Below are 11,719 nucleotides of genomic sequence, written 5' to 3'. Positions count from 1 at the left end.
CACAGCAATATCTTCAATGATGTAATTCTTTCATATTTTTATAATGTTTTCTCTGTTGGCGTTCTCCTTCAAAATGCTGACAATCCTTTTCAAAGAGTACTGTGTGTAATGACCTTTAAAGGTCCTTATGATCCACTGATCTAGAGGCTGAATTAGAAATGTGTTTGGTGGCAGTTGGCCACTTTGATCCACTTGTTAAATTCATCGGGTTCTGGGTGGCCAGAGGCATTGTTCAGTCAAAAGAAATTAAAAAGGCAACCCCCCACTGGCAAGGTACATCCTGACTTTGGGGACAAAGCATCAATGGGAACAATTCAGAAAAAGTGTTCTTGTTGTCCAGGTATTGTGGTACAACCAAATGATTGTCAGCTGATGTTTATCTTTTTTTTTTTCCTTTAAGGCTCAGGGGTTAGTAGCTTTATAGACAAGGGCAGTCCTGATCATAAACTTTACTGCATTTGCACAAAACAGTAGAGATAGCCCATTCCTTCCTTCCTTAAGTCTCAGTACTTGCTTCTCTTCCTTACTAATAAATGTTCTTTGTGGTTTTTTTGTTTGTTTGTTTGTTTATCTAGAATAAGGCACTTTGGTCTGCATTAATAATCTGTTTACGTAGATACCTCTTCTCCTAACAATTTTCTTAATGACTTCTGGGAACCCTGCTGCCTCTTGGTTGATGGAAGCTGGCTTTTCAGTTGCCTTGACATTTTTTAAGCTAAACCTCTTTATAAAATTATCAAACCACCCTTTGCTGGCATTAAATTCTCCAGCTTTAGATCTGTTGTCTTTCTTTCACTTTAAGTTGTCGTATAATTACCTCACTTTTTCTAGAATTAGGTTAGTATCAGTAGGTATGCCTGTCACACAGCAATCCTATACCCACATAAAACCTGCATTTTTAATGAAAGATAAGGTACTTTGCATAAAGTGCGAGGTTTTTGTGTCTTCTGGTGTAGCTGCAGCAACAGCTTTACAAATTTCTTTTTCTTTTACAACGGTCCTTATGCTGGATTAATTTATCTTTTAAGGTCAGACAACCACAGCTGCAGACCTAAATTTACAGTACATATCAAGTAATTTAACTTTTTCTTACAATGTCATGACTTTTCTCTGCTTTTTGGGAGCACTTCCAGTATCACTAGTGGCACTTCCCATGGGTTCCATGGTGTAATTCAAGGTTTACAGTATTGCATGAAACATGATAAAATATGTGAGAACTATGAGAGATCACTTTTTACTGCAATACTCAGTTCACTAGAGAGATAAACTGCTCACATGGAGATAATCAGCATCACGTGGCTTTTTAAGTAGATACGCAAAACACTTGAACTCACCACAATAGCAGCAGGAGGTGGCTAGGAAATTATTACAGTAGTATAGCATGTAACACATTTAATTTTATCTAGTTATGGTTTAATACTGCATCTTTATGCTTCTTCATATTCTTCTTAACTTCAAATGGTGCCTTGTACAGAAAGTGTTTGTGTGTTTGTGTTTTGATAAATTTTAACCTTTTGTAATATATTTCTACAACTTGAATATATAAAATGATAAAATAGAATAGTATTTACATATATTTTTACATTCATGACATACCTAACATTTTCTTAATTTTCTTGATAACTATGGCTACATAGTTAATCTGTGAGATTTTTCGAGTTGTTGCAAATCTCCCAAATTGCTTCCAATATATTTATTGAAAAAATCTCTGTATAAATCGATCTGCACAATACAAATATCATTATTCAAGGGTCAACTATAAACATATCTGTATTATCTATTCTTAAGAAAGCAGTCACAGGAATCTTTGAAGTAAATGTCAGGTCACATTACTCCTTTACACAATACGCAAATTTGGTTGCTCATAAAGACCTACATGATATGTCACGTAACCCCTTTTGATTTGATCCATTACTACTTTAGCCACACTGAACTTCTTAATGCATTGCAACCAAGCATGCTTTAACCTCAGGCATTTTCACTAACCACTCAATAATCTGGTAGAGCCATCCTTTCAGATCATCACAAAAGTTGCTCCCCACTTTTCTTCAGGCTTAAGATAAAAAATCATTAGATAATGAAGCCTTGCCTTACCCCTGTATTAAAAGAGAATGCTTCATGCATGTGCATGCACAGGAACTTGCACACACAGAAACACAAAATGCCGTAATTGAATCTCTGACTTTGCTATTCCTTTTTCTATAGTGCTGAACACCACTTAACATGCTATATATTTAATTTTTAACTTTTTAGTTTGTGTTTTTAGTTCACTAAGATTTAAGGTACACAAGGTTAGGAACTTTCTTCTCTATTTTTTTTTCTTCAAGTTTTCTTTCTTGAAATATAAGTGCTCAACAAATGCATTAATAAATTACATGCAATAAACAGAACCAAGCTATATGTCATTATTGGAAAAAATTCGTGTATTTAAATTAAGATAAATATCAGAAAGAAAAATTCCAAGTTTAGAATAGTGGTTACCCCTGGAGAGACAACTGTGTTGGGGTAGATGATAAATTCTGCTACCTTTAAATTTGTTTTAATAAAAAATGAATTACTCTATGAAAATTAAAATTAAAATGTGTAAATTGTATATTCCCACTGAAACTTGTTTTTAGAAAAGACAAAAGATGGAATAAAAATTAAATATAATCATATTATATATAGACAACTATCGTCAATTTATTTTCAGTCCATTCTTCTTGTATTAACAGCTTTTCTCTTTTCCTATGTGTATTCATATATTTCCATAGCTGCTATCATAAGTAGCCTTTTAATGACTTCATATTATTACATAATGTATATGTACTATTATAAGTTTAATTTAAATAACTTGTTTTACATAAATATTTACTTGGGTGACTGCTTTTTTTTTTTAGTGTATATGTCTCAAAGAGACATTTTTAATACCAAGGAAATACCTATTGTTAACAATTGTAATCTAAGAATTTGTTTTCCCACCAGTAGTCTTGCTTCAGCAGACCCTTCTCTATATATAGTCATTTCACAATTTTCAATATTACTTCCAAATATCCACATTTTGTTATAGTTCAATATGTAAGTAATTTAATATTGGTTTAAATGCCATTATTTGTCCTATTTACTGTTTACATTTATTCTTTGGTGATATAATGTGATTTCCTGTTTTCATATTGTTTGGAAATGAGCTTTTCGTATAGATTAACACTGTTTTCCTCTCTTTATAAAAAAGTATAACATGTATCATAATGTCTAGCTTTACTTTTAAATTAGAGCTTTTGGACAATTTTGTAACTTTAAATTCATTATCAGAGGTGGAGAAAACATTAATAAGCTATTAAATATTGATAGTGATTAAAATTACTGGACCATGTATTTATAAATGCCATGTTTAATAACAATAACTTCTATTTATACTATTTAACTGAAGAAGATGCCCTTTAGCTTTTACTTCTAATTCCAGCTTATTGTGGTTTGGAAATAATTTACCTTTTGCAACAAATTACTATTCCCAACATGTTTTTCCCAAATTTTAAGCCTTTCTTTACCACTTATGAAGTGTGACTTAACTTAATCTTTTAAAATTTCCTTAAGAGAAATTTAAAATTTTAATTTTCACCTTGAAACTGTTTGATCAAAAAGTGTAGTACATCATTACCACATGAATTAAACAACAATAGAATAAAAAACAAAAGTGGTATGATATCATTAGCAAAGTGTCTGATGAGACATTTTAACTACTTCACATTTCTACTCAGTCCAAGCAAGAATAAACCGGTTCCAAGGAGCTACCACATTTGTCGTTTTTACTGCAAGCTTTGAATTAGTGTTCCTTTTCCTAGCAAGTCAACTCTAAGAAAATGACATTTTGTAAGTACAACAATTGTAGGTGATATTCTACATAATCAAGGTAATGAGAACTTTTTACAAAATTAAGTTAAAATGCAGAATATCTTTGCAATTACCATTTATCTAAAAGGCTAAAATAGGAAAAATTCAGAAAATTAATGTGCTCATTGATTGATATTATTTTCTTTGAGAAAACCAGAAATGATTCTATATACAAGAAATAAGAAATAATAATAATAATAAAAGATGTAATTTATATATTGTGTTTCTTTTAAGCCAAATCACACTTTTACTTCAGAGAGCACAATTCTTACTTTGACATTCATAAACTTCTTTGTCCAGAACAGGACTTCATTTTAAACCATTATTTCAATAGAGTTCAAAATATATAGTCATTTTTCTCCACAGGATGTTTTCATTTAAGTACTTAAGCTGCAAAATGGCAAATGACTAAGTCAGTTACAAAGAATGTGTAGCTTATTAAATGCAATCTTAAAATAACTGTGAACAGACACCAACAAACGTCTATATCCAAGCCTAAATGTTATTATATTATTGAGGTCAGCACTAATGTGATTCTCCCATATGGTCAAATTTTATTTACTAAATAATACTGTTATGAAATCCAACAAAGAAACCATAGAGGATCCTTCAAAAGATGATAATTTTCCAAATAATTTTCCTCTTATTCTTTCCCCTATCCTTTTTAAGTGGTTTGACTTTGGCGATATTTTCTTGACTCCTGTTTCTTCTTTTGCTGTTTTCCCGGCTCCACAATCATCTTCTTCAGTTTCCAGGACATAAAGCACTTGCTAGGACCAGTGAAATGAGGGCCAAAATAACCGTTGTGAGGAAGCTACTTGAAATCTTTGCAGCCCATTCCACAATATATTCATCCCAAGCCTTTATATCAAACATCTTTGAATGGGTTTTAGGACAATATGCTTGAGTAGTGATCCCTAACTTTATTCTAGGATGGTTCGTGAGCTAATCACAATTTCATGATGCTTGGTTGTTTGTTTTCTTTAGTTCTACTGTATCTCTAAAGTAAAGGTTTAAATCCTACTGGAGTCACAGGCCCCAAGGACTACATTTACCTCTTACCCTCAGCTTTGGCAAGTGTTAAGTCCCTGGTCTCACAGCTGGGCAGCAATCACAGAGCATAGAGTCCCCAAAGCAAGGCAGTAACTGTCTCAGCTGGGCACCCAGGCAAAATCATGGCAGCAACTGCAACCTGCGTTTCCTATCTCTGGCCCAGGCCAGGGACTCAGAATCCCAATTAACAGATTTTATTAAAAGTATGTTATGATGTTTCTACATTTGGTAAGATAATATCAATCCATACCTTGTTTATATTTTGTTAATTTATTTTTATTGTAGAAACAATATAATAGAATGCTTAGGTTGTACAGAGTTAGATATGTTCATTTCTCAATTGATTCCACATTGGTATCATTTCTAATAAAAAATACTTTAAAAACGATTGTTTACTTATTTTTATTCTGTTACTTGTATTTATGATTAGATGATTGCTTTTATATTTTATTCCACATATTTTTCCTCAAATGTTAGCCAATTGCCCCAACATTGTTTTAAGAAAAAAGTAACTCTTTCTCATTGATTGTAAATACTTCATGTATTGCATATTAAATAAAATACATGTCTGCTTATGAGCCTTCTTGCCATTACTTTTTTCAGAACACTAAGTTCCAAATCAAAAATCCATTAAAATTCCAGTACTTTCAGAAATTCAGTACTTAAAATGCCTCTTAGACAATAGTCAGCATGCATTAAATGGTTTTCACAAAATCTCTTCACAAACTGTATCCTCCTTTAGACTTTATCCTCACTTAGTCTACTTTTAAAAAAACAAATTAATGTCATTTAATTTTCCGAGGTAATTTCGTATCTCATTTACATATTGATTATAAATCATACCCAACTTTTATAACTGAGTAACACCTTCAATATTACTGAAACATAAAAATTCATTAAAGTTCCCACACTTTTACTTTCTTTTGAGAACTACAATGTCCACAAGGTAAAATAATACTGTTTTTCATGTTCTACTGAAGAAAAAACAGTATCAATTGCTTTTTATACTTTTTCACTTTTAGTAAACACCAGGTGTGACTTACTGTACAAGAGTACCTAAAGCCAGTCGGAGAACATTTTATGTTGTGATTAAAGGTTCTTTAAATGCATTTCCTGTAATACCAATTCCTCAAAGCTACACCTATAACTTCAACCAGATGCTAATTCTTTGAACTGTAATTAACAGTGTGACACTTATGAAGTAATTTTTAGAATGATTACAGTCACTGTACTTTTATTCTCCAGAAGTGCTAAGTACTGTAATCATCACCTGTTCACGGCGAGTCTTATTGCACCACAGGCTATTAACAACGAATGGCTCCGTTTAACCAAAGCTTCATTCCTAATGAATTATCAGTAACTGGGTTTTTATGTCCAAAATATGAACTGTCAAATCCTGCTTCTCTTTTATGATGTGAACTCATTCTCATATATAAAACGTGTTTTTAAAAAATCTATTTTGGTGAGTGTGACTCTTCAAAAGTATTTTACATTTGTACAAATAATCTTTTAAAAATTACACAAGTAATCTTGGAAATGTGTGTAATTCTCCCAAAAAAATAAACGGATACATTGTAAACCTTTTCATTCTGTATTTTAACATAAGGTAAAATTAACTTGGGAGAGAGGGTGTATGAAGTTTGACCCATGTGCGCATTTATATAAACATATCAATAAACCCTACTTCTGAAAGGACCAAAACACTAGGTAGGGTAGGTTTTGTTTTTCCCCTTTTTTCCAAATGTAAAATAGACTCTGAAAGATTGAATAATTTGTCCAGTACTGTGTCTCATAATCAGCAAGAACTCACGTAATCTAAGTAGAAATCTACCAAAGCTTTCAAAGAGGTGATGGAAACTTTCTGTACGGCAGTCTTTCTTTGTTGATTAGCTTGATTATGTGATCCACCAGAGCACTGTGCTGACTTCATATTCTTTACTTCTCATAACAGAGGATCAGGGCATGCAGCAGTGTGCAAAGGGTAGCCTAGTAGCTCCATGCTGGCATGGGCGAAGCCACCTGCCTGTGCTGAAACTCTGAATTGCCACATGTTAAAGCTGAAAGTGACACCAAAGGAGAAGCCACTTCTGATTGTTCCACTCTGCATTCCAACACCAAGAACCATATCCAGCAAACAGTAGGTGCTCAGTAAGTGTTCATGGAATGGCTGGGTAATTTATTTGTTTTTCTATGCCTTATTTTCTACTTTTATGGTGGTAATAATGGTACTAAATGTCTCCTAAGGTTGTTATAAATGGCATCTGAGGTGATATTTTAGAGCATTTAGCACATTATAATCAGCAACGAGTATTAATGATTCTTCAATTCAGAAAATGTTCATTATGCTCTTAATCTATAATGTAATTGGAGAGAGAAAGATTCAAATAGTTCATTGAATGTCAAGGGCATTTACAGTTGAGAAACCATTTTCTCTTTAATCAGTGCAAATTACATTTATTGTTGCTCTTTTATTTTGCTCTTATCAATACAAAACTGTGTTTACTTTGGGGATGCTATCTTCAATGATCTCACAACAGTCAAGAAAGGGAGGTACACCAAGGGCTGCAGAGCCCCAGACTGAAGAACTCCTAAGAGAATTTAATAGGTTGTCTCAGACAAGGTCTAGTATTAGAGGCCATAGCACTCACCTGGTGGTACTACTACCTTAGGTACAAGGAGCCCAGCAAACTACAAGGGCACACATACCATAGACAGGGAAAAATAAAGGCATATTTTTTTTTCTTTTCCTCTTCTGATTTTTTTTAAATTTTTGAATTAAAAATGAGATAAATTTGAGCCCAAGGCCAGAGAAGGCAGGTCTAAGTAGCAGAGGAGGGAGAGCATCAGAGTCCCTGCCCTGGGAAACCAAAAGAGTGGCTAGTTGTTTTTGAAGTCTATCACCCAAGTCACCCAAAGTGGGTGTCCAGGACCAAATTCCCAAGATAACCATGCTTCCTCATCCTCCTCTCCTGGGAGTATGTAGTTTGGGTAAGACTTTGGAATGTCTGGAAATCCTGCTTCCACAAAGCCAGGCATTGGTGATGAGGAACATCCCTCAACCCCCAGGCACTTTCTATCCTGGAAAGGTGAAGAGCTTGAATTTAGGCAAGAGAAGAAAAACTTTCTATAATATAATTAATAATTGGAAGAATTGTTGATATTTACAAATGCAGTTGCTTTTTTTACATTGATCTCAAATAGAGTAATCTTATTAAATATATATATTTAATCTAAACATTTACTTGTAGGTAGCTTTTAGATATTTTGTGCAGGCATGCATATCTTTTCTGAGTAAAGACAGATATATGGTTTCCTTTTCAATTCTTAGATTTTAGTTAATTAACATTGTTATTGCACTTGGCTAGACTCTCCAGTACAGTGTCTAATCAAATTTGGGAAAGTGAATATCCTTGAACTGTTCCTTAGATAAGAATTGTTCCCGAGTTAAAATACTCATCTAAGGGGGTGAAACAGCCTTCAGTATTTTAACATTCAGTATTAACAATTAATATTAAATTAAAATTAATTTTTGCTTTAAATAATAACATATTTTATTTATTTTAATATTTTTATATTTAATCATCATTTTCAATGCTTACATGGGTTATTATATTTAAATCTGTCCATTTTCTTACCTCTAATTCTATTTTTTCAGGAGAATTAGACAATAATGATACATATTGTTTTTATTATCTAAATGCCCTGGTGTCTTTTACCTAGTTTTAGTGTCTACAGAACAGAATAATCATAGCAGGAGGGAGGTAGGAGCCTGGCAGGACCAGGTGACGACAGGCCAAAACCACCAACAAGCGGCACCAAAAGTAACCTCTAGTTGCCCTGGCTGCTCTTCAGCACAGGACATTTCCACCAGGGCTATGATAGTTTACGAATGCCATCACAATGTATGGAAGTCACCACCCATTTCCATGGCAACAGCTGGAAATTAGTGCCCATTTTCTAGCGATTGATGAATAACCTGCCCCTTTATTTGTATGCCATCAAAGTGGGTATAAATACAACTGTCAACTGCCCATCGCCTGTTCTAGCCACTTTGCTTATGGGCTAGCCTTGCTCTGCAAGGAGCAGTCACAGAACTGTTAACACTGCCACCACCTTAATAAAACTGCTTTCTTCCATCACTGGCTTAATCTTAAATTATTTCCTGGGTGACGTCAAGAATCTGCCCTGCATCAAAAGGACTAAAGATTAACCAGAGACTGCTCTATTTCTCTACATATCACCTTATAGATTTTTTAACCTATTTTACTATTTTTTCATAATTAAATCAAGATACTTATATACAACCTGTATAAGGATTGTTGATTATTTGTACATTTTAATCTACATAATTTGATCATTAGACAGTAAACAAATAAATATAAGGTGCTATTTAAGGAAATGCAGATGACTTGAATTTCAGCAATTCTGCATTATACTCTTGTATCAATATACTTAGTATCGATAATTCTGCAATTGGCTCTTGAACAACATGGGTTTGAATTTATATGAAGATTTTTTAAACTAAATGCAAATTCAAAACGCAGTATTTGTGGAATGTGAAACTCACATACAGGGACAACAGAGTTTTTGTCAATGCAGGTTTTCACTGCTGGACTTATGTGCAGATTTTGTTATACAATGGTCCTGAATAAATCCTCCACATATACTGAGAGATGACTATACTTTATTTGCTTAATTCCTGAACACAGGAAAAAAACCACAGTAAATGTCTCAAAATCTGACCTTTGAAACACATATGAACCCAGAAATCATCCCAAAAGTCATGGTAAACTCCACATGTACAAAAATTTACTTACTCAAAGATTTTTTTAATTAAATATATTTGTTATAAAACAAAACATTTGCATATAATAATCTATTTTAATACTATTATCATAGAGAAGTTACTAGATTATAAATCAGTCATCATACTTTAAAAGAATCTTTGTAGTTCCTGTAATTCTCATATCATTTAAGAAACAACTTTGTAAGATGCCTACACATCCCTACTACCTAAATGACCATATGTTGTATATTGTTATGTGATTGTTTCTCCATAAGAGTTTCCAAGTTCTTTGTAGGCAGACACTATGTATCATTTGTCCAAGGCATGACAGTAAATGCTTAATAAATTTTGAAACATGAGTATATTATTTTGTAATATGGTGTTCTTAATTAATTTAAAATGAATTGTTTAACTTATCTACATTTGCCCAGGTACTATCATTTAAAGGCCTTAAGATGATTTTGCTCTCATATTCATGTACATTTCAAATTTTCAAGACATTTTCCAGTACAAGTACAAATGATGGCAAGTAATGTAATTGGTAAAATATTGTGTATATCATTATTTTAAAGGAAAATTTGTACAATTACTCATTTGAATATCTAATGCAAACATGATACCCATAATCATATATCTAATACTCCATGAATAGGTTCTTTCTTAAGTTTTACATTGTTCCTTTTACTTTCTTTTTTTTTTTACATTTTGAGCTTTCTCCAGAGAATTATTATCCTATTAAAAATAATTTGAGCTTTAAACATCTGTTTATTATCACAATATTTGTCTGAAAATTAATGTGTTGCCACATTAAAAATAATTTTAATATTCAGTTACCATGAAGCTCTGTGTATTAACATTTTTCCTTCTGGATTGAGTAACCATTTAAATTATTTGTCGTATAAAATTGGTCGAAATAATTATATTACAAATATTAATTGACAAGTTATTGCTGAGAATTTATCTACTAATAAAATAAAATGGATTATTAGTAATTTATTTACCCATTTTTATTACTTATTGCCAGAGTAATAAAAGTATTATTGTTCTGCATTTATTTTTCTTTTTCTATCTTATGTGTGTTTAGAGTAACTTTGTTCAAATTTCTAGATGAACAGTCATAGATTTTTAGTAGTGTCACTCAATTTTTCCAACTATTAAAAAACAAGACAGAATCAATCAGTGATCTATCATTTAAAATGTTAAAAGATATCAAAGATTATTTTATTATTCTTAAATTTGCTAAAAGCTAAAAATTATAATGAACCTGTGTTGTTGAAATAGTCTTTTGGAATTCATTAAACTAATTTGTTTTTCATTTTCTCCTCACCCACACTAACATTTCAAATTACCTTATAATTTGAACTTCTAGTGATTTTCTGACCCCAGAAAAATGGACTACAGTAAGATTAGTGATGCATTGTATGTGTGTTTATGTGTGTGTGTAGTAACAGAAAGGCTGAATGTGAAATGGAAAATAAAGCAGCATCTCCATGGTGATCCACAGTAGCCTCTTTGCTTTTATAACAAATACCTTTTTAAAACAGCCTATCACAATTCAGAGAAAATTAATTTCTCTAAAGGTATTTACCTGGGTACAGTGGCTCACACCTGTAATCCTAGAACTTTGGGAGGCCGAGGAGGGCAGATCATCTGAACTCAGGAATTCGAGACCACCCTGGGCAACGTGGTGAAACCCAGTTTCTACTAAAAATACAAAAATTAATCAGGTGTGGCCTCTAATCCCAGCTACACGGGAGGCTGAGGCAGGAGAATTGTTTGAACCCAGGAGGTGGAGTTTGCAGTGAGCCGAGATCACACCACTATGTTCCAGCCTGGGGTCTCCAATTACTTATGATATATGTATCCCCAGTTTGATGTTTATCAGTAATAAGTAACTTAAATATGAAGACAGTATGTTCAGAGTGCTACAGGGATGCATCATTCATGTAGTCAAATTCAAGAGAATGTCTCCTAGTTCAACTATGAATAATTATGGGAGAAAACATTATT

General features: G+C 32.7%; 1 pseudogene; it reads right to left on the bottom strand.

Annotated features, from left to right (window-relative positions):
- Positions 1-4,479: 4,479 nt before the first annotated feature.
- Positions 4,480-4,746, bottom strand: LOC101151738 (small integral membrane protein 15-like; annotated as a pseudogene).
- Positions 4,747-11,719: the final 6,973 nt, after the last annotated feature.

The sequence above is a fragment of the Gorilla gorilla genome, chromosome 1 (assembly GCF_029281585.2).
Source record: "Gorilla gorilla gorilla isolate KB3781 chromosome 1, NHGRI_mGorGor1-v2.1_pri, whole genome shotgun sequence".
In the NCBI taxonomy this organism is placed as follows: Eukaryota; Metazoa; Chordata; class Mammalia; order Primates; family Hominidae; genus Gorilla; species Gorilla gorilla.
This window is presented reverse-complemented; position numbering and strand designations above follow the sequence as displayed.